Consider the following 24,684-nt stretch of genomic DNA (forward strand, 5'->3'; position numbering starts at 1 on the left):
GCTACCTTCCCTTTACAATTCTGTAAAAATGAGCCTAAGTTCCAGACAAAAATCTCCCAACACTAGAAGAAAAACATGAATCACAACTTTTCATTGCTCCTAGAAGCTGGTCTTTTCTCTGCCCACAATTATCTGTTTTATCTCCATAACAGCTAATAGCAGTTTGTGGGCTGTTATTATGATGGCATGGCTGTTTAAAAGAACCATTTCTTTGTTCTCAACTCTATCTTCTGGGCCAGAAGCAGCCACAGCTCTCACTTTTCTTATGCTGTCTCTCATAGTGGCTACTGCCAGTGGTACTAGTTTTTCTTTGACCTTCCTTCTCATTTTCAGGGAGGTGTATTACCTATTTAAAAATGATTTGTTGAAATGAAATGAGCAGTCACAGAAATGTAAGAACCCACAGAATGTCCTTTTTGATTTGTAAAATCTGCAAAGAAAGATGCTTTTACAAAGAAGCTATTATTTAAATATAGCAAATATACCTGTTTGTTTTCCAAGTAATGTAAATCTCTCACTGGCCTAATGCAATAGCAGTGGAGCTTCAAAAAGCCAAATAAAGTGGGAAATGGACATCAGGAATATCAACATGTCATATCTCTTTGGATGGGTATATTAAAAACACAAGGATTGGGGGCGAGAAGAAGAGGGAAGAAGTTGCATTTTAACTCTTTCCCATGACTTCATTAGAATAATTTTTTCTTCAACAGATGCCTCTATGATCAGAGCTGAGATCCAATTTATTTTTGGATAACAGAGAAAATGAAAATGTTATGAATAGTCTTATTTCAGGCAATCAAAGAGAGTGGGCCAAGAAATCTAGTATTCGATTTGTTTTTCACAAGAAGGTTCAGAGAACATCTGTGCTTACACCCTGGATCCTTCTGTACAGTGCTCTCCCCCTTAGAAGTTTTATAAGAACAGAGTTCATTGATCTGCAATTTGGTAAACTTGAGGTTTTTGAAGGGCAGCCAAGCTTTCACTTAGAGTTTCAACAACTCTTTCTCTCAAGCCTAAGAGCATCTATCTTGTTCCTAGAGAATTTAAGATACATTTTTGTATGCAAGACATTGTGCTGGTACTTGCAGACAAAATCCAGGCAGCCTTATTGAGACACTGGTTCTTTTTAAAGATATATTTCATTTAGGTCCTTAATGAACATGTCTGTCTGTAGTGGAGAAAATAAGCCTAAAAATACAAGTTCTACTTTCTACGGGAATTTCTTTTTTTTCCCCCAATTTCATTTTAGCAAACTTTAAAATGTTTTTTATTCTTTTTACAATGAATTATCCAAAAACATATCTGTTTATGTTTTTTGTGTTTTTATCAAAGTATTGTTGATATACAATCTTACGTTGGTTTCAAGGATACAACACAGTGGTTCAACAGTTACCCAATATTATTAAATCCTCACCCACTCTATTGAGGTTACTATCTGTCAATATATTAAGATGTTACAGAATCATTGGCCATGTTCTCCATGCTGTACTACCATTCCCATGACCGACTTATATTATGATTAAGAATTTTTGTGCCTCTTTATCCATCTCCCCCACAACTTCTCCCCCATGGTAACCATCACTCACTTCTCAGTGTTTGAGTCTACTGCTGTTTTGTTCATTCTGTTTCTCTTTGTTTTTATATTCCACAAATAAGTGAAATCATATATTCTTCTTTCTCCTCCTGACTTAATTTACTTAGCATTATATCCTCTAAGGGATTTCTAAACTTTATATCTAGCCAGGGCTCAGGTCTTAGGCATTAATACACAAGATTTACTGAAGATTTAAGATTTTTAAAAATCCATGCAGCAATTAATCAATTGGAAAAACAAATCAACTGGAAATTTATTCAGACATAATCTTGGTTAACTCTAAGTAGTTTCTAAGTGTTAGCACTTCTGAAGCATTTAAGTTAAATCATGAAATTTTAGATAAAAAGCAAATTAAATATCACATAAATGAAAGAATAGTGTGGAGAAAATGGGAATTTCTGACCAGGGTTCTCACCTAGACTTAATAGCGCTCATTATATATACATACAAGAGCCTGTTGGCACATTTATGGGATGTTTACAGGGGACAGAGCAGCTTCTCAGTCAAGGGAGTACTGGCCCAAGAGAGGGGTGGAAAGGAAACACCATTCTCCCTGCCCCTCTCCTCAGTTCCTGGTATATAACTGGTCAGCCATCTGCCAGTCACCAGAGACCCACCCATGGAGTTCCTCCCGGTGCTAGGGGAGGGGAAGTGGAGAGCCTCAGGGGAGTTGGGAGTGAGCAGGGAGAGTCAGGGTAGATTCATGGAGCCCCATTGCTCTTGGAAGATTAAGCCCAAGAGTGGGAGTTGGGAGCTAGGAGAGAATGGAGGCTGGCGAAGGGAAGCCAGAGCAGATGAGAGACTGAGACCTACTGCTGTGAGAATAAAACCCCCTTTAAGCCCCCAAATTCGTGCCTTCATTCAGCCTCAGTGACTTCATAAGGAACTTGCCCTGGGTAGGGGACCCTCTTCTACTGGAGCAACAAATAGGTTTAAAGCAATTAGTACATGGCATGCACAAAGGGCTCAGTAAACACCAGCTGGTAATTTAGTAGCATAGTAGTGACAGTAATAGCGGACATACACCCTACCTCCCCCAACAGTTCTTTTTACAGATGAAGTCCAGAGAAATTCAGTGATTTGCCCAACGTTACAAAACTAGCTAGTGGCAGAGCTAAACTTGGAATGTAGGCCTCCTAACAAATATAATATTGTTTCCCCAATACCTTAGAGGAAATTATTTTTTTCAGTTATAATGAAGCTATTTTATCATATAAAATACCCATAAAAAGAAGAGCTAAGCTTCACTTCTATCTTCAGGTAGCAATCCTCAATTTTGTCCCTGATTAGCTTGTAATTTCAGAATATGATGGCCTTTTTCTCGGTCCTCACCTTCTTTTAACCTCTTTGCTGTATTTAATACCATCACCTACACTGTCCTTTGGCCTGAGGAACACACTACACCAACTCCTATCTATTTACTCCTTCTGTGTTTACCTTCTCCCTCCTTCCTCATACACCCGAAGCAAAGAATTACCAAAGCTGAATCCTTGAATCTCTGACATTGCAGATATTTCCAAGTACTCTCTCCATGCAGTTAGTTCCAAAATATTTTTTTTAGCCGTTACATCTCTCTTGAAATCTAGCAACAAATTTCCAGTTTCCTATTGGATGCTACTACCTACGTGTTTCAATGTTATCTCAAAATTAACATATATAGAACCTAAAGTATCTTCTCCTCAAAGAAGCTCAACATTCTAACTTCTAATGTTTATTAACAGTTCTATAATTCTTCCAGTCTTGAAACCACGAAGACATCTTTGAGTCTCCTCACCACTCATTAGTAATCCATCACCAATTCTATTCTACCTTTTTTTTTCCTTCCTTTCGTTTCCCACTGGTATCACATTAGACTAGTTCCTCACCACTAAAGCTAGACAGACTTCAAGACCTCTTAACTGAGAGCTCTAATGTAGTCCTCACATCTTACAAACTCCCCAAGAGTAATTAATCTTCCTAAGTCACAGTCTATCAAATTGATCCTCAGATGAAATCTGTCCAAACACTTCACTGTACCTACCAGATAGGATCTCAATGTTTTGGTCTTGTAACCAAAACTCACCACTACCTTGTCCAGCCCTGTTATCCACTATGTTCATTCAATCTCTCAACAAAATGTGAATGCTACATGTCAAGTGTGTGTGTTTAATGTTTCTCTGGGATTATCGAGGCAATAAGAAAACACATACAGGGCTCAGAATTAGTGTGATTGTTTTTCTTTCCTATAAGAATGAAAATTAAACCTAAATAGCCTAACACTTTTTTTACAATTATTGTCACTCACTATTAACACTTCTCAACCTAAGATACTTTCTAGAAGTGTTATGATCACTCTTTTCCACACAGATAATTCAGGCTAAAATACAGTCTCAATGGTAACAGTACTACAGAAAAGCAAGAAGTCTATTTCATTTTTCTGTAACAAAAAATTAAGGTAATCTGTCCAAAAGTTACTGCTTAAGGACCCAGAGTTTAACATTTTGCCATCTGGATTGTGTTCTTTCATTGGTGGTTACTTAAGCTGAGCATAGTCATTCTCTTTTTTCCATGGTATTAATAAAAATCATCTAGATTTTGATAACATATTCTTTTGGCAATTTGGTAAAACAAATGGCACTTCAAATATTGCTGGAGTTAATGTGAAGTGATACAAGCCCTAGGGAGCAAAATACAGCAAAATAACAAGTGCTTTTTAGTCTATAATCTAGCAATTTCAGTTCTAGGAATCTATCTATAAGTAATACTGGCAAAAAGACAAAGATTCTTTAGTAGCACTAATAATAGCAGAGGGATGAAAATAATTTACAAATGGATTAAAACAAACCCTACTTTCCCTTGCTCAACCTTTGCTTTTCCTCTTTTTGCTCCCTTCTTTCTCCCTCTCCCCTTGATTTGCCCCCCTTCTTTCTTTACCCCTGCCACCATCAATACTACCTCTGAACCCTGATAAATTGCAAAAGAACTCTTTTAAAAACTGCTTTGACACTTGCTAGGATTACACGCATGATTCCAAACAAGAGATAAGAACACCAAACCAATCTCGAAATGCTCCAACCACAGGCTCTACAACAGTAAGACGCAAAGTAACTTGGCCATACCAGAAGGACACGTACTCCTTATTTCTCCTCACCTTACACAATTTCAGTCCTGATACAGCTCAGAAAATTACTTGGTCTTCAGGTACTTCCCAATGCACAGCAGCTAAATAAATCCTTTCATCTCTACTTTAGTCATTTTAACTATTACTTTTCTTTGAGAAATCCAAATGTCCATTAATAGGAACTGACTAAATAAACTATGTGATAGCCACCAAATGAAGTATTATGCAGATGTAAAAAAAAAAAAAAAAGGTCTTAGGAATGTTTATATATGGCAATGGAATGATTTCCAGAAATACTAACTGGAAAAAAGATCAATGGAGAAAAAATATGTAGTATATGCTACCATTTATCTAAGGGCTGAAAATATAAACACATATTATGTATTTACTTTTTAAAAAAAAAGATAAACCAACATTTTTAAATAGTTACCTATAGGGGGGAAGAAGGGAGGAGGGTGAACAGAAGTTAAACTCTTTGAATATGTCTTTTTTTAAAGATACAAAGATTTTAATAAAAATTAAATTTAGAAACACAACTCTAAAAGCTTAAAGTCACATGAAACAATGACTAAGTGTATCAGGCTGGTAACGAAACCACAGAGAGAGGAACTACTAATATTATGTGTTATCAGTAATCATTTGTTGGTAGTAATGTTGGTACCATGAGTCTGAGACTATTGTGTGTACACTCTGACAAAATGTGAATGATTATGTTGTTGTTATTGGCAGCCAGCATAGATAAAATCAAACAAATGGAGTAAATATCCTATCCTAATCTTAATTGGAGGAAGTATCATGAAGTTATAATAAAACATATCTTAAAAGTTCATATGTCCTAGTACTGTATGCTGGGAAGGCTTTGGAACAACATTCAACCCAGTAGTAATGGGCATCTCTAGTTCCCAGATTGTAGTTTTAAAGGCTATTTCCTACTAAAAGGAGCCAGGGTTTCTTGGGAAAATAGTTTATTCCAGGTTTGGGACAACAAAAGTATTAAAAAAGGTTGAGACATCTTGTTACATTAAGAATAGGGTTGTTCAAAAATGCTCATGGAACAACTTGAAAATATTTTTATTAAGAGCAATGAGTTCATTATTATACTTAAAAAAATTCATGTCACCTTTGAGATGCTAACTATGCAACTAATATTTTTTAATTTTGTAAATAAAAATATCACACTTTTATCCTGCCCTCCCTACACTGCACCTCTGGGCAAGCAAATAGTTGACAAGGAGAAATTTCTCTTTAGAGAAGTAGTCTAACCAATAAATAAAAAAAGGAGTCATAGGATTAGTATACCACTACTTTGTAACCCCTCATGCATAGATCTAAGGCACTGAGTATCAGTAGCTATTGACATCAAGTATGTAAGTATAGAACACCACCTATTAAGTACTCTCGCCCCCAAAATTCTGAATTGAATATGACCACACCTTTAGTTTGAAGGACCAACTTACCAAAAACACAGGGATTGATCCATATGTTGGAATCCATAGTTAGTCATTTTCAACCTGGAAACATATTATTCACTTTGCTATGAAAGAAAACTACTGTTGTGACTAGAACAAAGTAGAAACAGTAACAAGAAACTTCTGCTGCATGAAATTCCCTTGGTAATGAACTGTCAAGAAAAGGCACCCCAAAGTGACAAAAATTTTACAAGATACTTTACAAGGCCTCCTTTCTTTCCTTTTGATGCATTGCATATTGACAATACTAAGATCAATAAGAATAAATATAATACCGAGAAACTGGCTACAGGCCCACAAGTATAATTCTTTAAAACTCATGGACAATTAGGAAGATGGTCAGAATGTAACTGTATTGTCTCTCATACATATATATGTAGATGTAGATGTGTGTGTGTGTATTTTAATATAACTGGAAACTTACTGAAGCAAATCATCACAAAATCTATTTGTCATAAAGTAAAATAGTATAGATCATATAGATCTTTAAGAAAAAAACATTTCAAATTTAATATTCTTATTTAACAAACTTACATGTTAAGAAGCTAGAAGACTAGAATGCTTTCCCTCCTCCCTTCCTTTCTTCCTTCCTTCATCTTCCAACATTCATCAAGGAACAGCGTGCCAGGAAATAGGCAAAGAACAGTCCCTGCCCTCAAGAATCATATAATCCAGTGACTAAGGCAAACAAATGTAATTTCATTACAATAAGATAGATACATTAGTGGGTACAGCACATAGCACGCTGCCTGACACATAGTCAGTGCTCCATAAACAATGAGCAAATGAATAAATATATCGACAAACAGGGTTTTAAACTCTAAAATAAATTATTGAATGAAATTCTATCATTCTTTTCTCTGTGGAGTTTTTTTTTCCTTAATTGGATCAACGTTCATGTAATTTTCTAAGTCACTGCAGATTAGCAAGATAGATAAGGTGCTTTCAAACTTCTTCCAGAACTTTGATCCTATGAAAGGCTGACAAAGATTATTCAGAGTGGAAACATGCCATTGGAAATGACGAAACCTGGGTTCCATACCTGGTCCTGCCACTATTTCTATGCCCTTCAAATTTGGCTACTTCTCTGTGCCTTGGAATCATTTACAAAGTGAGGCTTTTAGATTCTATTTACTGCTCCAGGGCTTTTTCCTGGTTTAAAACTAAGATTATATGGGGGGAAATGTGTAAATGTTAGAACAAAATGTATAAAGAAAAATATTTGAAATACCTACTTGTTCTCTGATTATATTATTTCTTCAAACTTCACATTTTCTTCTTGTGTATCTACAATAAGTTCCTCTTATATCACATTTTTATTTTGCCATCTCAAGTCATTTGAAATGAAACTGTCCTGTAATTTCCAACAGAATCACTCTTCAAATGGAATTATAGTGTTCTTTGTTATGCTTTTTAATCTTTCACAAGGAGTCTTTCTTTTAGCCCCACCTAGAAAGTTTTGTTACTATTTACAATTTTAGAATACAACCTACAGTGATAGATTAACTTACCGATAATTATGACAAGCCATCAATTACCATTCCATTCTATAAACAACTATGATTCAGACAATAAAGTGAATCAAATATACTAACATATATATATGTATATAAGCTGAAAATAAACACACACATACTAGTAGTGCATGATACCTCTTATTTAAAAAGATTCAGTATGTTCTCATTTCTTTTCCAACACAGAGTTCTAAAGACAAGCAAAAGAAAATACAACGTAGGTGTTAATACAGTTCTCCTCCTTTAATATCGGTCATCATATTAAAAACATCTATAACCTTCATGAATGGGAACCTACTACTCATGTTACCATAGTCTGCTGCCTGCAGTATCACCTTAGGAAAAAAAGTCTATTTACAGACATATTTTCTGTTTTACTCAGAAAGAGATTGTCTGAATTCTTCTAATATAATTTGTTTTCATGAGGGTTTGTCATTAATCAGAAGATTAGAAGATTGCATTGTTCAATACTCACCAAACATTTAGCATCTGATTAGTGTTATATTGATGTTCTACAGATACAACTAAGTTCTGCAACCAGGGCTGCTGCATAGGCTATTCGTCCCTTACCCACCAAGAAACCCATTTCTTACACAGCAAAGAACCCAAGAGAGATTTTTATAAGATAAATGTAATAGAGTATTTCAGGCTGTAATGAAATTTCAGAAAAAAAGACACAATTAGCTCACATCTGTTTAAGTGTTGGAGTTTGTTTCCTTCAATTCCAAGGAATATTTGAGTATATAAACGAATTTTTCAAGCTTCTTGAATGCTGGCTCTACCCCTCATTATTTAAAATTTTTCATCAAATGAAAGTGGAGATTCACCAAAAGCCACTTAGAGGCAATCTGAAACATTTTCAAAGGCTGCTATGGATGATTAAAGTGTAAAGTCAATGATATGATTCTAAACCTAAAGAAATGGTACCTACTTAGAACGTCTAGGTATAAATAACTGGAGCCAAGACAGTTCTCTTGCCAGCATTCTGTTAAGCAAAATGAGTCTCATGTTCCAACACATGTGACTGAGCTGCAGTACTGCACAGTTAAAAACTCAGCTCTGAAGGGTGCGTGATTCAAGTTCCATCTGCTTCTTATAAGCTGTGTGATGTTAGTCAAGCCACTTATTTACAAGAAATAGGGGTAACAGCACCTTCCTATGGAATTACCATATGGATTAAATGAGATAATTCACATCAAGTGTTTAGCATAATGGTTGGCACATGGTAAATGCTCATGTTTTGAATTTTTTAAATGTCTATAGATCTCCACAGACAATAGAGACCACAGCAAAAATGTCTCCTCCCCTCAGAGTTCTTGTCCACAACAGCTTTGTAGTGGCTCAGCCTTCAAATACCATAACATGCAGTGGGTAGAAGAGGGGAATGTGGAAATAGGGAACTCTGGGCCTGCTGCTCACTTTCCTGCACTGCTCTCTCCTCCTGCTATCATCTGCTTCTCTAGGCAGATCATTGCAGAAAACGTGGACTCCATAGTTTATGAGGCCAAGCTGCTGCAAACTGGGGGAAACCCAGAGAGGGAACGTGGTGGGGGAGGAGGATGTGACTCTTCCTGCTGACATTAAGAAAGAACTGATTCTTTTATAAATGTTTTTGTTCCCCAGAACTCTCTCGGTGTTTTTTAAACAGTCTTCCTGGAGATCTCATCCAGTTAGAAGGCTTCAACTGCTACATGTACACTGATGACTTCCGAACCTCTATCTCTAAATCATAATTCTGTCCTAAACTCCAGAACCAAATTTATCACTAGGTAGATTTCCTCTTGGATACCCCAAGGACATCTCAATCTCAAAATGCTTAAAGTTGAACCAACTATGTTCATCTCAATAAACTACAATAGGTTGGGTCATCTCACTGTATAAACAGCACCAATAACCTAAGCAAGGACCTGTCTGATCTTTTCTCTCCTCCCACATGTTCAGTCTTCAAGACCAGTTGGTTCCATCCCTCACCTCTAACTATGCCTTCTTCTCCTCCATTTTTCTGACTCTTTTCTTCAGTCTTGCCAGTTCTTGCCTGATTCACTGGAATAGCTTGTGTCTATGGTTTCCTATTCTGCCTGTCATGGAACCTATCCTCTATACTGCCACCAAAGGACCTTTCTAAGTATCAGAGGAAAATGGTCCTCAAGAGGGACCACTGAAGGGGGAGTACTAAAAGCCTGTCAGCTGTATAACAGTTCTCTCATTTCTGTTATAATATTACTTAGAGTAGCTATTAAAGTGGGCATAAACTGGGCAAAGAGATTTCCTTTGATGTGACAGAAGGATATATTGTCAAGGACTGTGAAGGGTCTGAGATTTTTAACCTACTTGCAAGCTGACAAATTAGCCTACCATATGTTATGGATACTGCCAAAAGACATGAGACACCCAGGTCAGAGAAAGAGAACTGTGTTGTTCATTGCACAGCAAGCCATCATACTTGAGTCAGTTCCCATAGGTATGATGCAAAGCAGTCCATGTGGATGTTATATGTGCATAGATTTGTGGAACCTTGAGCTTAGTAAACCAAACATTTTATAACAGGCTACACATAGATCTGCTCTTTGCTGGAGGGAGACATTTTTATTGTGCTGGACCGTGGGCAAGTCTGCCCTGTGATTCAGAGGGAGACATTATCTTCCAAGGTTGTTCACTTTTTAAACATCCTTAAAAAGATAGTATGGAACAAAAGGGCAGTCAGTGTCTTGAGATACTCATGAAGAATTGTCTCCCAACACATGTGGTTTGAATTCAAACCACTCACTGGTTGTATGATATTTAACACTATCAGTTTTCTCATCTGAAATTGAGGATAGAACGCATCCCTAACTCAGCCATTTTACTATAGCAAATGAAATCACATGCATGGAAGTATTTTGAAAAATACAGCACTACGCAAATGTAGTTATCTTTTATGCCTCTGGGACACACTTCATTGTTTATTGTGAAAATAATTTAGAATTTTAGAACAAAATCAAAGATTAAAAGAACACTTATTCAATGCCTGAATATTTTCTAGTTTAGGTTTAAGTGAACAAGGTGAAGTCTAAGATACTTCCTTGACCTAAAGACTTTCACACTTAGGGAAGCAGACAGAAAGAACAGTGTCCAAGACATGTTCAGGTGATAGGATAGTAGCATAGAAGGATGACCTGTGGCCACCACTGACTTAGAGCTTGGAGAGATCTAAGGAAACATCAAACCCAATCATCTTATTTACCAACGAGAAAACTGATGACAAAAATGTCCAGTAATATTTTTAAGTGTTCACAACTATCTGGTAACAGGGTCATAACTAGAACCCATTGTTCCTGACTTTTAGTTAGGTTAAAAAGCCTTAACTGTATGAAATTTATTGCTCCTTGATAGAGTTTTTACAAGACCAAAAGTAAGTTTGGCTTGGCAACATGCATTTTTCCCTCTTTCATAAGTCTTACTCCAGTTGATTCCCATTTTACCTCTTTGTTCCCAAGAATTGCAATGGATTTATTTTAACTCTTACTCTCTCAAAGATCAAGGATTTTCTCTTTGTATAATAACACTAGCTAGAATAAACCTCCATTCTGACCCCTGTTTTCTCCCCTTTACTCCATCTGGCCTCTACGTAATTCTCTTCCCCTTCATATCCTACTGAATGCTAACCCTGCCGCCTTCTCAGTCCCTGACCACCAGTTATTCAGTCTGCTTTTCTCTTTTATTGCACTCCAGTCTGCCATACCATCTACCCAGTGAACTTGAAGAAGCAGATTTCACAAAATACAGAGTAAAATGTCAGCCACAAATCTTGAAGTCCACCTTCAAGACTGGATGTAATCAGCTTCTAGGGAAAGATCCTGGGTCAGGAAAACCATAGTTCACCCAGGTTTCCTAGAAATATGGAAATAGAATAACTCAACCCAAACAGTATAACAGAAACATGGACTTGGCTCCACAGTAAAATTCACCAATGCACAAGCAGCTTGATTTTGATCCTCCTTTTGATCTTGAAAATCTATCAGTACTATACAGAACTTAAATTTTTCATTAATTTCTTATTTGGGATTGAGTTGGGGAAGAAGAATAGATCTTTTTCATTAAGTTGCACAGTAGCCCTAGCTCAATAACCTTAGATCTTAATTATACAAGTCTCAGTGTTTGGGGACAATACAGATAATAACCAGGTCCATTCAATTTAAAGCCTGTCCTTTGACTCATTAAGAGTTCCAAAAATATGTTTTAAAATTCTAAGAATGAAGACATCATATTCAAGGGTTTTGAGAAACTTTTTAAGCATATAGAGATAATATAAACAGTTTAATGCAATCTTTTAAAATAAAAGCAACACAAAAACTCAACTAAGTTTTTAGTGATCTAACAAGTTGGATTTTTGGTTTTATGATACAATGGGTTTCCTTAAGAACCAAAAATTGTCAGAGTTTTAATTTTGTGAAATCTTCTATGGAAGCAAGCATTGAAAAGCTTTACTTAATCCAGAAGGGCTAAAATACCATCAATAAATACTTGAATGTACTCTATCCCTACTAAATAGCATATATAATTAGAATACCAATAATTTTCAATATCACTGAAGCCAAAAACGATGGTATCACAGTCAATAGTGTTCCTGAAGGTGAAAGGCACAAATCTGGCTTGTGATAAATTATGAAAATAGTAATTAAGTCAATAAGAATAAATGGCTTTAAATTCCCTAATGAATGAGTCAAGTCACTGACAAGAGCAATCAAAATATATTCCATATGTGATTAACAACACTTAAATTCGACATTGACAATATTATTTAATTTATACAACAGTAGAATCACAAGCATATGTGGTCTCTAAACCTCCAGGTTACAATAAATTGCAGGAAGAATGGGAATATCAGTCAGGGTGATTATTTTATTTTTGTCCTTAACATTTTGCCTGGGATGAATGTCATTTTTTAATACTAAAATTCCTTTCATGCTAGAGATGGAAAGTACAGGTCAGTATAAATGGCTTCTTTCTCTCTTTCTCACCACCCCCCATCCCAGCCCCCCTTACCCCCACACACACACTCAATTAGATGGAATAGGTGACAATTCTTCACAGAATACTTCCTTACACATTGAAGAAACATTCAGACATTTTATCAATGTGAACTATCTGTCATCTTCCCACTAAATTTATTAAGTACCTATTATGCTCCAGACACTAGGCTAAGTACTGGGAATCAATAGAAACATGACACACATGGTTCTGCCTCACAGGGATTACAGTCTAACAGACTCAGTAAAATGAATTCATATCATTCTTCAGTTATAAGCAAAGTTAGTCTATATAATAGAAACTTCTAAGCACTTAAAAAATTGAATAAGATTTAATAGTATTACTATTGCAAACCATATTAATCACACAGCTTGTAAGAAAACAAATGGCCTCACCCTCCCAGACTGACATGTCTAAATCTAATCTCTGCTTATAATTAACATACCAGCATAAGGAAACTGAAGAATTTCCCAGGCATTGATAAAACTGACAACAAAAAACTTTACCCAGTGACCTGGGCTTGTGACTTGAAGCCTAGGTCATACCTCAGTGGAACAGAGGCACACACCAGAGCTATAGGATACCTTCCGGAATTAGTAAAACTGGTTTAGGGGTAAAAATACTCATATGAAGAAATTAGACCCCCTGAATAATAAGTGATGTTCAGTTCCAATGAGACCACTTTTGGAAAGGTATTTGGGATTAGCAAAGCAAAAAGAAAGAATAGATATTTATTTTAAAGTTGTAAGCCCAATAAACACACAAGGAAAGCATCTGTTTTTCAAGTCCATTTCTCACCTGTCCATAATAACTACTTACATAAAACAAAAATCTAGGCATGGTGGCCAAAATTTTGACATTTAAATCCTAAAAGGAAGCAATTACTGTTGAAATTACAAAAATGATTTGGGGAGCTAAAACTGACCTTGTATGCTAGAATACATCAATGTATAATAATATGTCTTAGTTATGAAATAAAGTTATTTCATCCAACTGTAGGAAGTAAATCAAACTTGATTAATTTGTGTAAAGCAGACAATTTCTGATTTATGCTTTGGGGAAGAATATGTTTTCTAAACAGAAGACTAGAAAACTAAGTAAAATGCTCATGAATTCTGTGCTCAGATTAAACAGCCTTTAGGAAAAGTGTTCAGAGTCAGTGTCCAGGTTTCAATGGCTTACTACAGGAAGAAACCTGTCAGAGAGGTAAGAGAGGGCCCCCTACCTTTCTGTGTGAAGTTCAGTGGTGAAAAAGAAGTCCAGAGCCTTGCACTCAAACTGTAGTCTATGGGCCAACAGCATTAGCTCCATGTGGAAGCTTGTGAGAAATGCAGCATCTCAATGCCAACTCCAGAAGCTGCACTTCAGCAAAATTCCCCCAGATGATTTAAGTGCATCCAGAAGGTCAAGTGGTACTGATCTAAAGGCATAAGGCATTACAGGACTATAAAGCCCATTCCAAATATTTGGCATAAATTTAACTTCTGCAATCCCAAAACATCTCTTAAGCCCCCCAAGACACTACCAACATCAAGATGAGTTCAGCATCAACTGTACAGTGAATCACTAAGAAGAAAATTAAATACAGGGGTGAGATTGAACCACTCCTCATTATCACTTGGCAGCTCCAGCTTAGCCCCTTATTGGCAAACCCTTTGGCTCCAGATATAAGTGGGGTTGAAAGATTAAGGTTAGAGATGACAGCAAGGCAGGCATACCCACAATCTCCCTAACTAGCTGTCCTCACCTATGGCTCTGTCAACAGTGACACACTCAGACCCCTTAGGCCTGCATATGGCTTGCAGATGTGTCTTTTGGCCCACAGGGTATTTCAAATTTAAATTCGTTACCATTGTTTATGAATCTGGAACTTTCACATTTAAAAAATCTGCATATCTAAGTCATCTTCTACAACTCAAAAAATCTGGCAACAGCAGACCCACACGCTGACATGGCAACAAATGGAGCCAAGGCTCAGCCGTCCCCCTGAGCTGTTGGCCGGAATCTCCACCACTCCCTGTGGTCTCCCGAGCACTGCAGCCGAGGCTCAGAGACTGTTGCCGCTAGTCATCTTCCCTTGGTCTGCTTTAGTTGTTCACACTCCCAGCCTGACCCCATAGGCATTTGAATTTATAACCCTTCAAGAGGCTCTAGGGAGTATCACATCACTGATCTCATAGCCTTCAGCCTATTTGAGTTTATTCTTTTATATGTATAATTCAGGAAAAGGAGCTACTGTTTGTGTCACCCTCAGTTTGATCATAGACCTTGTGAGTTGGAGTCAATCTACTGAATTACATACTACCTCACCTTAAATTAATACTCTGGTATTTTTTTTTTTACACGACTCATTTCAACTCAGGCATTTTAACTATTTCTTTTCAGATCTGTACTTCACAGTTATAAACAGAAATTAACAGCAAGAGCACACAGCACAATACATTGTTGCACCATTCCTTCACATTCACATCTAAACATCACATAATATAATGAAATAGTAACTTCTGTGAGGACAGGTGTCAGTGTCTTTTTTGTTTGCCAAGATACCTCAAGCAAGTGTTCAGTCAACATTAACTGAACAAATGAATGAATTTTCCTAAGAATTATGAATTCTCAAAAATTCATACACAGATATTGAATGGATGTGTTTAAGTATCAACAGGTATATGAAGAGCATTCATTTTCTAGCCTAGTTCTACCTAGGTTGATCAAACAAACCATTTTATTTCACTGGCCATGAAAACAGACAGTAAAGAAAAGCCCTGTACCCCTAAAAAGCCTAAGACTCATGGCCTATGATGATTTGTTTTGCAACAATGGCAAAATGGCTAAACTGAATTTAAGATTGAGTCTGATTCAATGTTGCATAACCATGTCTACCATCTTGAGTCATCACCATAATCATCATCATCACCATCCCAGTCTTATAAAGCTGAACTTTTATGGATAACTTATTGAAAAGCACTTATGGAACGTTTGCTGGTGTGCTAGGAACACTGTGCTAGATATCCCTTGACTTCTTAAGTAAAAGGTTTATCTAGCAATACCATTATACCTCCCAGGTCATGATACTTAGGAGGTCTGGACACAGGAAACAATTATATTTTAATTGTCTTGAAAACTTGAACTGAAAAAATAGATTGCTTGGAAACTGAGTCACAGGAAATAAAGTGATTTTTCTTGTGGATACAATGGTTATTTATTGGTAGAGCTACAAAAATGTCTCCAGAACTCTCACCACTCTACCACGTTGGTTTTATAATAGTCATTTTCAAAATTTAGCTGCCAACCAAAATGCAAGCCAATGAATTTTAACCACTCAACAAATGATATGTGACCAAATACATTTTCAAATAGCAAACTTAAATTTTGACCCAATTCTGCAATTCTTATAAACACACCAACTATCAAAAAGGAGTTTGTAATAATGCTAGATATATATCTTAGCAGAAAAGTACAGTAATAGAATGTTTAAAAAATGAAAGCTGAAAAAATTAGGTTAGGAATTTTCCTTGGACTTAAAGCTGCCCATAATGGGGTGTCTGTCGTATGGAGTATGGGATTTCAATGCTGTTTCACTCTCCCCTTGGCCTTTGGATTGTCTGACTGAAAAGTGGACCATCTACCTCCCTTCTCCTATATAAAAGAGAAGAGCTGAAGTTACAGCTGTTTTGCTCAATTCAACTTCCTGAAGAAAATATAAACAAAACCAGGACCAGATCACCTACTGATATTTCTGCTGGCCATTCTAAGGAATTTAGTGAACTCACCAGCATGAACAAATTTGAGTATGCTAATCACCACACACCTATAAGATAAAACTAAACTAAGAAGGAAATGGTAATGATAACCAAGTCTTTCCACCTTAAATGATTTTGGAACTGTCCATAAACTAATACAAATTCAAAATACAAGTGTGTATGTTGTTTTCTTCAAATTATCTGAATTGTCCATTTCTGAATTCTTGACTAATCTGAGCAGTCACAAATTCACTGCATTGGTACATAAAGCTCTAGTTGTTGGAGTAAACCAAGTTTTAGAGCTATACAAGGCCTGCCTTCTTGAAGAATATACTCTAATAAAGTCTCCATGTTCTATTACGTACTAGGTTGAGGTTTTGTTATTCCCATGACCACATAACCCTTTTTTAGTTGTTTTTATGGACTGGAGTAAACAAAAGCAGGCAAAGAATATGAAGCCAGGAAAAAGACTGGAACAAATAACACAATTTGCTATTCTCATATATATTGCCTTTTTCATAAAAGAGAATAAGAGAGCAAGCACATTTACTTCCTCCAATATTTAAATATAATTCTCATCAGGATCTCAAAGAAAGATGCTAAAATAGAGAAATTCAGTTAGAATCAAAACCACGACTCAGTTTTTACATATAAATAATAATTTTTGAATTACCACTTTTTGCACCAGAAAGAATCTGTCTCCTTGTAGCCTAGACCACTTTGGCTTAAAAACTTTAATTCCTAAGCACAAATACACTTCCAAAATCTTCTGTCATAGTGCCTACCATGGATACCTTCATAAACTCATTTATAAAGAGCTGCATAATACGCTAGAGAAAGCCAATACACTGTATTGTTAAACTCAACAGAAAGCTCCATATACAGCAACAGGCCATAGGCAATTAACACTGTAAATTGAAAGGTTTAGAATCTTTGCATGACCTTTAAAGGTCAACAGTTGCCCATTCACTTGCATGTAATTATACAGTGACTAGTTCATAGCAGCAAAAAATAAAAATATTTAGTAAAACAAACCTTGCGTTCATCAAAGGCTACTTTGCACTCTCTAGGTTTTATGTGAAGAGTTAGCTTTACATAGCACAAGGAGATAAAAGAGCAAAGGAGCAAACAACCAGACAAGACTCCTTTGTCCCATTTTGTCAGAGGACTAAACTCAGCTTACCACCATAATTGGTAAGAATGCAACATTATCACATTACCCAATCTCTGTAAAGAGTTTTGAAAATATACTGTATAAAAGAAACAAATATAAATACAAATTGAATTGAAACACTTTGTGCTATTGCTAGGGGTAAGGTAAATGTACCTTTGCTAACCAGCCATTCAAGGGAAATCATAAAACAATTATAGCTCCTATGGAGTAATTTAGGAAGTGAATAAAAGGGCTTATAACTCTTCGTTACATCTCACACCTCATATGGATCACTGCAAACAAAATAGAATATTCTTCTTACAGCTAATATATCCCCTTTTCATCTGAATCCCAAGTAACCTGAAAGTCATTTTTTTCCAATGGGCTGTCAATTGCCTAAATAGCACTGATTCCAGTGACTAGCTTGCCTATTATTATAGCACAGGCTGAAATCCAACATATACATGTGGTATACACATTGGAAATGGGTGTGTTTCAGAACTCTAACATAAACTTAAAGTATAATATCAATATATTTCTGGGAAATTTGTGGATACCATTTGTAAACAAGAATAGTATGCTCTAATGGTTTGTGTTTTGATTGTGGAGGTTCATATTTAATGAAGACAGCATACAGATACATTCAATGTTTTAAATGTGTTGAAATTCCCTTAGTGGCAATAAACACATTCCAAGCACCCCTAAATGGAGGACAAAATTGATGTTTTTTTTTTTTTTGCAACTGTAGCTGAGTAAAAATATCTCCAAAAGAAAAGCTAAAGAGAAAATATACTGCATGTAACCTGGATCTAACAGTAACACTCAATTATAAACAGCCTTGTTAAACCACGGATAAAGTTGCACCATAGGTCAAATCATGTAAAATAGTGAAAAACAGTGTATTTAAGAATATAGACATTTTTTAAAGGTCATTTGCACCCCCATCAACACAAAACCAGTATTTTATGTGGGTGTCATTAAAAGCATATGCATGCATGTGTACATTATATTTATATAAAAAATTTGATAGATAATGCAGAGAAATAGTTAATTACTACTTTTCTTCACATTCCAATAAGCCTAATCATTCCTCTTAAAATTTGTTAAGAATAAGTAGAAGACAAGAATTGTTACAGTTCATCAACAAGGACACTGAGTCACTGTGCTGAATGAATCAAATTAAACTTTCTAATAATTACCCAGTAAATTAGTGGTCAGTGAATATTAAAAACAAAACCTAATGTCTAGGTCTACTTGCTAGTCCCACCTCTCCATCTCCCCTGTTTCAGACTGTGCTCAAAACCTAAAGTAAAACTGCTCTGAAGAGACTAATGGTAACCCATTGTGAAATTATCCCTCCTCTCCCAGTGGTATATAGGCTACATGTACCTTAACATAAAATTAACCAAAGAATCTCCTAACAAAATGGCAATTCACCATATAATGTGACATTAAAAAAAAAACTCAATGGTTCATAAGCAAGTTATATCATGTGAAATATTGTGCAAGTATGTGGGCCAGATACAAGGTTGATTCAGCTGGTTTGACCTCCATATCTAGCAGCAGTCTGTGTTAAAGTGTTTCTTTGTTTTGATGGAGCCCTATTAATAACAGGTTTATGAACTGCATTTGTAAATGTCTGGCACAGATCAAAGGGGACTATATGAGGTGCTTCTTTTTACTTCAACTTACGGTATTCACCAAGAAAACAAAACTGCACTGCACAGTAAAGCTCCTTATTTTTGCTTGAATCTTCAATGAACAGAACAGCTGCAGAATAATGCAGCTTAATGAGGCATCCCTAATAAAATACTGAAGAAGTAAAAGCAGGGGAACTGAACTGTTTGCACTCTGGCTGTTTCATCTTCTAAAATATATTAGAAATAACTGATGACACTTTGGAACATTTCTAGTTTGGGGCATGCATTAGAGAGGCAAATGTTCATCAGTTTGCTGCTACAGTTGAACTTCAGCAGAGTCTGACCATACCGGTTATTAGGGGTTATTAGGGCCTGTGATAAGAAATGCCTGAAAAATGCAATTGGGAATAAATCAACCCTAAAATGTAACTTCAATATTTCAATATTCAAAAATACATTGTAAAAGGACCACCATTAAAATACTATATTAAAATATTATATTGAAAATATAATGAAGTATAGAACTACAATTTTCTGATATTATATAAGTTTTATAAAATTGTTTATCACCTGAATTTCATCACCTTACAAATTTTTAAAAAGAAGTAGCCACGTCTAAAAACAGATCTTTTTACAGCTGTGTCATCACATTTTACAACTTGGTGGCTAGTAAATACTTCAATTGGTCTCTAAGCAATATGCACATTTTTGCCATAGATCCATAGGCATCTCAATGAATCTTCAGTCTCCAATTTGTCATTGTTAAAATAGCTAGTATTTTTCAGTTTCAAAATCACACTCAGAAACCTTAGATTTCCTTTTTGCACAACTTGTAGCATTAAAGGTGTTTGCTTTAATGTCAAGATTTTTGGTACTTCAAGAGACATATATCACAGCATTATACATAAGTGTGTAAGTTTCAAGCATCCTAAACTACATTTTAAAATGTCTAATCTCAAAAAATGCCTAATTTGAATAAAGCAACACACTAAAACTGTGTTCTGCCTCCTCAAAGATTCACCATGCCTAAGCATTTAGCTGGCAGTGACACTGCTCTCACACTTACTAAGTAATACAGACCAGTTTTTTCATTGAAAGTTAAAATGAGAATAAAATAAGCTCAAGTGTGGTTACTGATTGATGGCCTTTCAAAGACTACTCATGGCTTTAAACATTAGGACTCTAAAAGGTCAACAGGCAAACAATCACAGAACAGAATAAAGAGAAAATTAAATTAAATGTGATCATTTTTAAGATTACAGGTGCCCAATTAGAAAATGTAAAAGATTCACTAGTCTGAGAGTACATGTGCAAACATGGAAAGGTTGGAGTAAATACAAATCATTTTTTAGCTCTGGTTTTTAAAGGCTTTAGAAGTGTTTTGAATTTTCTTTGCTAGTTATTGCTGCTCTAGCACTTTACAAAGAAATCTTAAATTACTCATTTGTCTAACTTACATTGCCTAATAGAGCAGTTTCAAAGTGCTAATTGATAACAGTCTGAATGTTGATGTCTCAATCTAGTTGGGAAGACAGGAACCTGATAGTTATCATCCAGTCGATAGTATTTGAAATTCATCCCCTGAGTGAGTGGAAAGTCCCTTCTACACTGACTGCTTTGGCACTTTGAAGAGTAATGGTTGCGTAGAGGTTTGCTTTTGTATTTTCAAGAATGATTTTTGCAAAATTCAAGGGGGAGTTTAACACAAAACGAAGATATTTTCTTTTCTGTCTTATTGCCACAAGCCAAACGCAGCCAGCACAAGGTGAAGCGAGGCAGGCTAGCCACTGTAGTAAGTACACATTTGATTCCAAACGCTTTAGGCAATTGTTGAACACACACACACACGGTCAGGAAGTGGAATACTGAACAGGAAAGCTTCAGGTCTACCAGAGGCTCTGCAAGAGCCTACAGTTCATCCTTTTCAAGTGGAGACTAAATAGCTCAGACTGCAGTTGTAGGAGAAATAGGGCCACGGACTTCAAACTTTATTTCGCAAAGGCAGTTTCCGCAAATAACACGTTCCCACCGACAAGTAGTCTAAAGAAAACACCTTTTGGAATATGAGGTGGAAGGGACAGAAAAGCAGTGGGGCAGAAAACGCGTACTATTGGCGAGATTTGGGAGGCATCTATCCGGAAGGAAATGAAAAGTCATTAGCTTCTGGAAGCTGTTCTTTTTCTGAACGCTGTTCGTAAAATGATCCTTTACTAAAGCTTTTATTCAGTAATAAAGTATCCGCTCCCAAACCCAAACAAACCTTTAAATAGATGAGGCTCCGGAACTTACCAAGATGATTCTTTACGAAAATAGGGGTGGACTAATCAATAGCCTCGATGAAGCGCCCACCCTCTGCAAACAGGCCCGAGAATTAACTAATCAGAAGTGGACAGAAAGTAGGGATTTCAGAAAGACGACCTTACACTGACCGTCCCTTGAACGCAACCCCCGTTGAGCTCCTCATCGGGAGCCCAAAACGGTTAACAACCGGGATCGGTTTGGTTGAGGGACCGAATTAAAACCCACTTCAATCCTCAGCGGGGTCGCTCTCTGAGTTCGTGGAAATGGGGCAGAGCAGAGAGGGAGGGCACCGCTCTCGGAACCGCCCTCGCGCGCTCGGACCCCCGCCCTTGCCCTGTCCCCCGGTGGGTGGGGGCTCCGCGGGGCGCCCCCAGCCTGACTCTCAGCTCCCACCTCCGCGTGGCTGGCCCTACAGCCGCCGACCCTGGGGAGCGGAGGGGCGATTCCTGACCCCGGGTGCTCCGTCTGCCCCCCGAGTGCCCAGCGCCCGCCTGCGACTAGCACCCACCTGCAGCCCGGCTTCCCGGTGGCGGCAACACCTAGCGAGGCTCCGGCAGCTTCCGCGCTCCCGCGCCAGCCTTACCGCTCTTGCATCGCTTCCAGGCTGCCAACCCGCCGTCGCCGTCCAGGGGCATAGGGAGCTCAAGTCTGCGGTGTGTGCAGGTGCAGAGCGCGGAGTGTGGCCCTGAGGCGGTGTGCGCGCTGATTGCCGCTGCGATGGCCGGGAGGGTTCAGGAACCTCTCGACACCCAAACTGGACCCCTCAAAGCGGGTGGAAGGTGGGGCGCGTGAGCCTCGTCTCTCCCCCTCTTTATTCCAGTGCCAAAGTGATCAATCAATCAAAAGATTTGTCTACTGAGAAAAACCGGAGTCCCGCGGCCCTTGCCCGCGCCCGCGATCTCCTGCTGTCCTCGCCGGATGCGCGGGGTGCGCTCAGCGCCCAGACTGCGAGAATCTAGGCGGCCGTGCGGCAGTTACGTCTTTACTCCATCTCGGATTTGTTTGCCTTAAACACAAAGTCTTTCCCTCTCGTCTCACGTCGTCTCTCCCTCACCCACACGTTCACACACCCTCCGTTCGGTCTCCCGCCCTCCCCCCCAGCTCTCTGGGGAAAGGCAATTGGACCTCCCGATTCACCTTCGGAGAGCAGCCTCCGCCACCGACTTCTCCAGTGCCCTGGCTCCCGCAGGTCCCGCGTCTCCAAAGCGGGGGAGCTGCAGGGGAGGCTCGGGGCAGGAAGAAGAAGCTCTGAGGTTGGCAGCCCTCGGCCCGCAAGACGCTGATCGTCGGATCAGGTGCCCGTTCCCGCCGTTAGCAGATAGGTCCCAGCTGATGCTCTCAGAGACTTTGCACGGAGTCCACTTAGCAGCTACTCCTGGCCAGCTTCAGCTCCTCAATCCCGCCTCCAAGTGCTGCGGGGAAAGCCCCACGCAGCCCAGCTGCTGCCCCTTTAGGCATCGTGGGCTGGAAGGAAGGAAGGAAATTCCGCCGCTGCCCCGGCCCCTGCAAGCCGGCACGATCACCACCGGAAAGATGCGAGTTCAGACATCCAACACAGGCGAGCAGGTGTTGTCTGGTCACTTCGCTAAAGGCGGGAAGGACGAGAAAAGGGGCAAGGGTGAAGCCAAGGAAACAAATCGAGATCAAAGAACGAGAAGTAAGCCGGTTATTAATCAAAGCCTCCTCTCCGCCTCCCACCCCTGGCGCTGTACACTGTCAAAAGACTCTGGTGAGATTCGGGAAAGTCACCGTAAAGGACAGAATCTATTCCAGTCAAACCCCCTTATTCTACTCAGCCCGGCTGTCCAGGGAATACTGAGTGACGGCCTCCCTGTAAAGTGCGAGCTGAAAGCAAGGAGAGAATTAAGTCCCACCACTCCAGGTTGAGTTGAGCTATAAAATGGGATGGCAGGACCAGGCGGCGGTGCCTCCCTCCGTCTCTCTCCCAACAGCCAATTCTGTTAGCAGCCGTAGCTGCTGCGAAGAGCGAACTGCGGTCCTGCAGAAAAAGAGTAAAAGATGAGAAGGAGGCAATTGGCATAAAAGCTGGACTATGTCGCCCTCTAGAGGGAGAACTCGGTTAGAAAGCTTTACTGTGTGCAAATAGGACTCCAATTTCTCCACAAAGAAACCAATATCTGGTTTCAGATAATTTTCCATTTTTTCAAATATGAACCCCTAATGGATTTAGAGAAAGGATTTGCACTGCATCCCTATGTAAGCAGAGTCCTTGCTATAAAGAAACTTAGTGATATTTACAAAAATGTAATAGCAAAGGCCCTGGAAGGTTTGGTCAAATTGGGTACTGATTTAAGCAGCCTGCATAAGAAGACTCAAATGAAGGGCCTTCTTAGGCTCACTTTGATCACGTTGGTCAATGAACGGAACCTTAATCTAGTGATTATAAAATTATGAAAAAAATTAAGTAGTAATAATGGATTTATAAAAAGAAAAAATCTAAAGCAAAAAAAAAAATAGGGAACTAATCCAGAAAATCTTACAGATCCCTTGCAGCCAGTAATAGCTCAAAGATACGGTTTTGGAGCCAATATTCATACCTCTTATTCAACTCAACTAATAATTGTCAATTATTAAAATTCCTTCCAGCTTAAAGTTGTGTGCTTTTGTAGCTCTAATTCACTGAAACCATTGATAAACTAGTTATCACATGCTCTTTCCACCAGCTGTAAGATAAAAGTAGTACTAGTCACCATATTTGCAAAGAACTATGGAATATATGTTTTATCGTTAGTGATTCAATCTTAACATGCTTTGTAATTCAACCATATTTTGTATCTAAAAGGCATCAGTAATTTGTGTTGGAGTCATTTAAACACAACATAGTGCCACAAATTTTATGTTTGGTTACTTCAGTCAAGTTCAAGCTACATCCCACCTCCAACCTTAGTATTTAGATTTTATGAACTAAGTATTTGAAGTTTTACTTTCAAAAGGTTTCTGTATGTTTAAAAATTATAAAGTATGTATTATGATTTCCTTCCCATTCACCATTCACTCTGGATTTTTGGAGTTCTATCTTAACTTGATAATCTAACAGTGTAGGCTGAAAGAAAGAAAATAATTTATAAGAAATAACTTGGACTAATTGAAGTCTTTTAGCACAAACAGCCACGACTAAATCATGTAGGTTTTACTATTTTAG

The 24,684-nt window shown here is 37.9% G+C and overlaps 1 protein-coding gene across 1 annotated transcript in view; it reads right to left on the reverse strand.

The window, feature by feature from the left end:
• Positions 1–23,453, reverse strand: part of TAFA2 (TAFA chemokine like family member 2) — a 471,550-nt gene extending 448,097 nt beyond the window's left edge. Inside the window, exon 1 of the mRNA XM_036894989.2 lies at positions 22,030–23,453. The gene's annotated coding sequence lies outside the window, so the exon portion shown is untranslated. The remainder of the gene's footprint in view (positions 1–22,029) is intronic.
• Positions 23,454–24,684: the final 1,231 nt, after the last annotated feature.

The sequence above is a fragment of the Manis pentadactyla genome, chromosome 10 (genome assembly GCF_030020395.1).
Source record: "Manis pentadactyla isolate mManPen7 chromosome 10, mManPen7.hap1, whole genome shotgun sequence".
NCBI lineage: Eukaryota > Metazoa > Chordata > Mammalia > Pholidota > Manidae > Manis > Manis pentadactyla.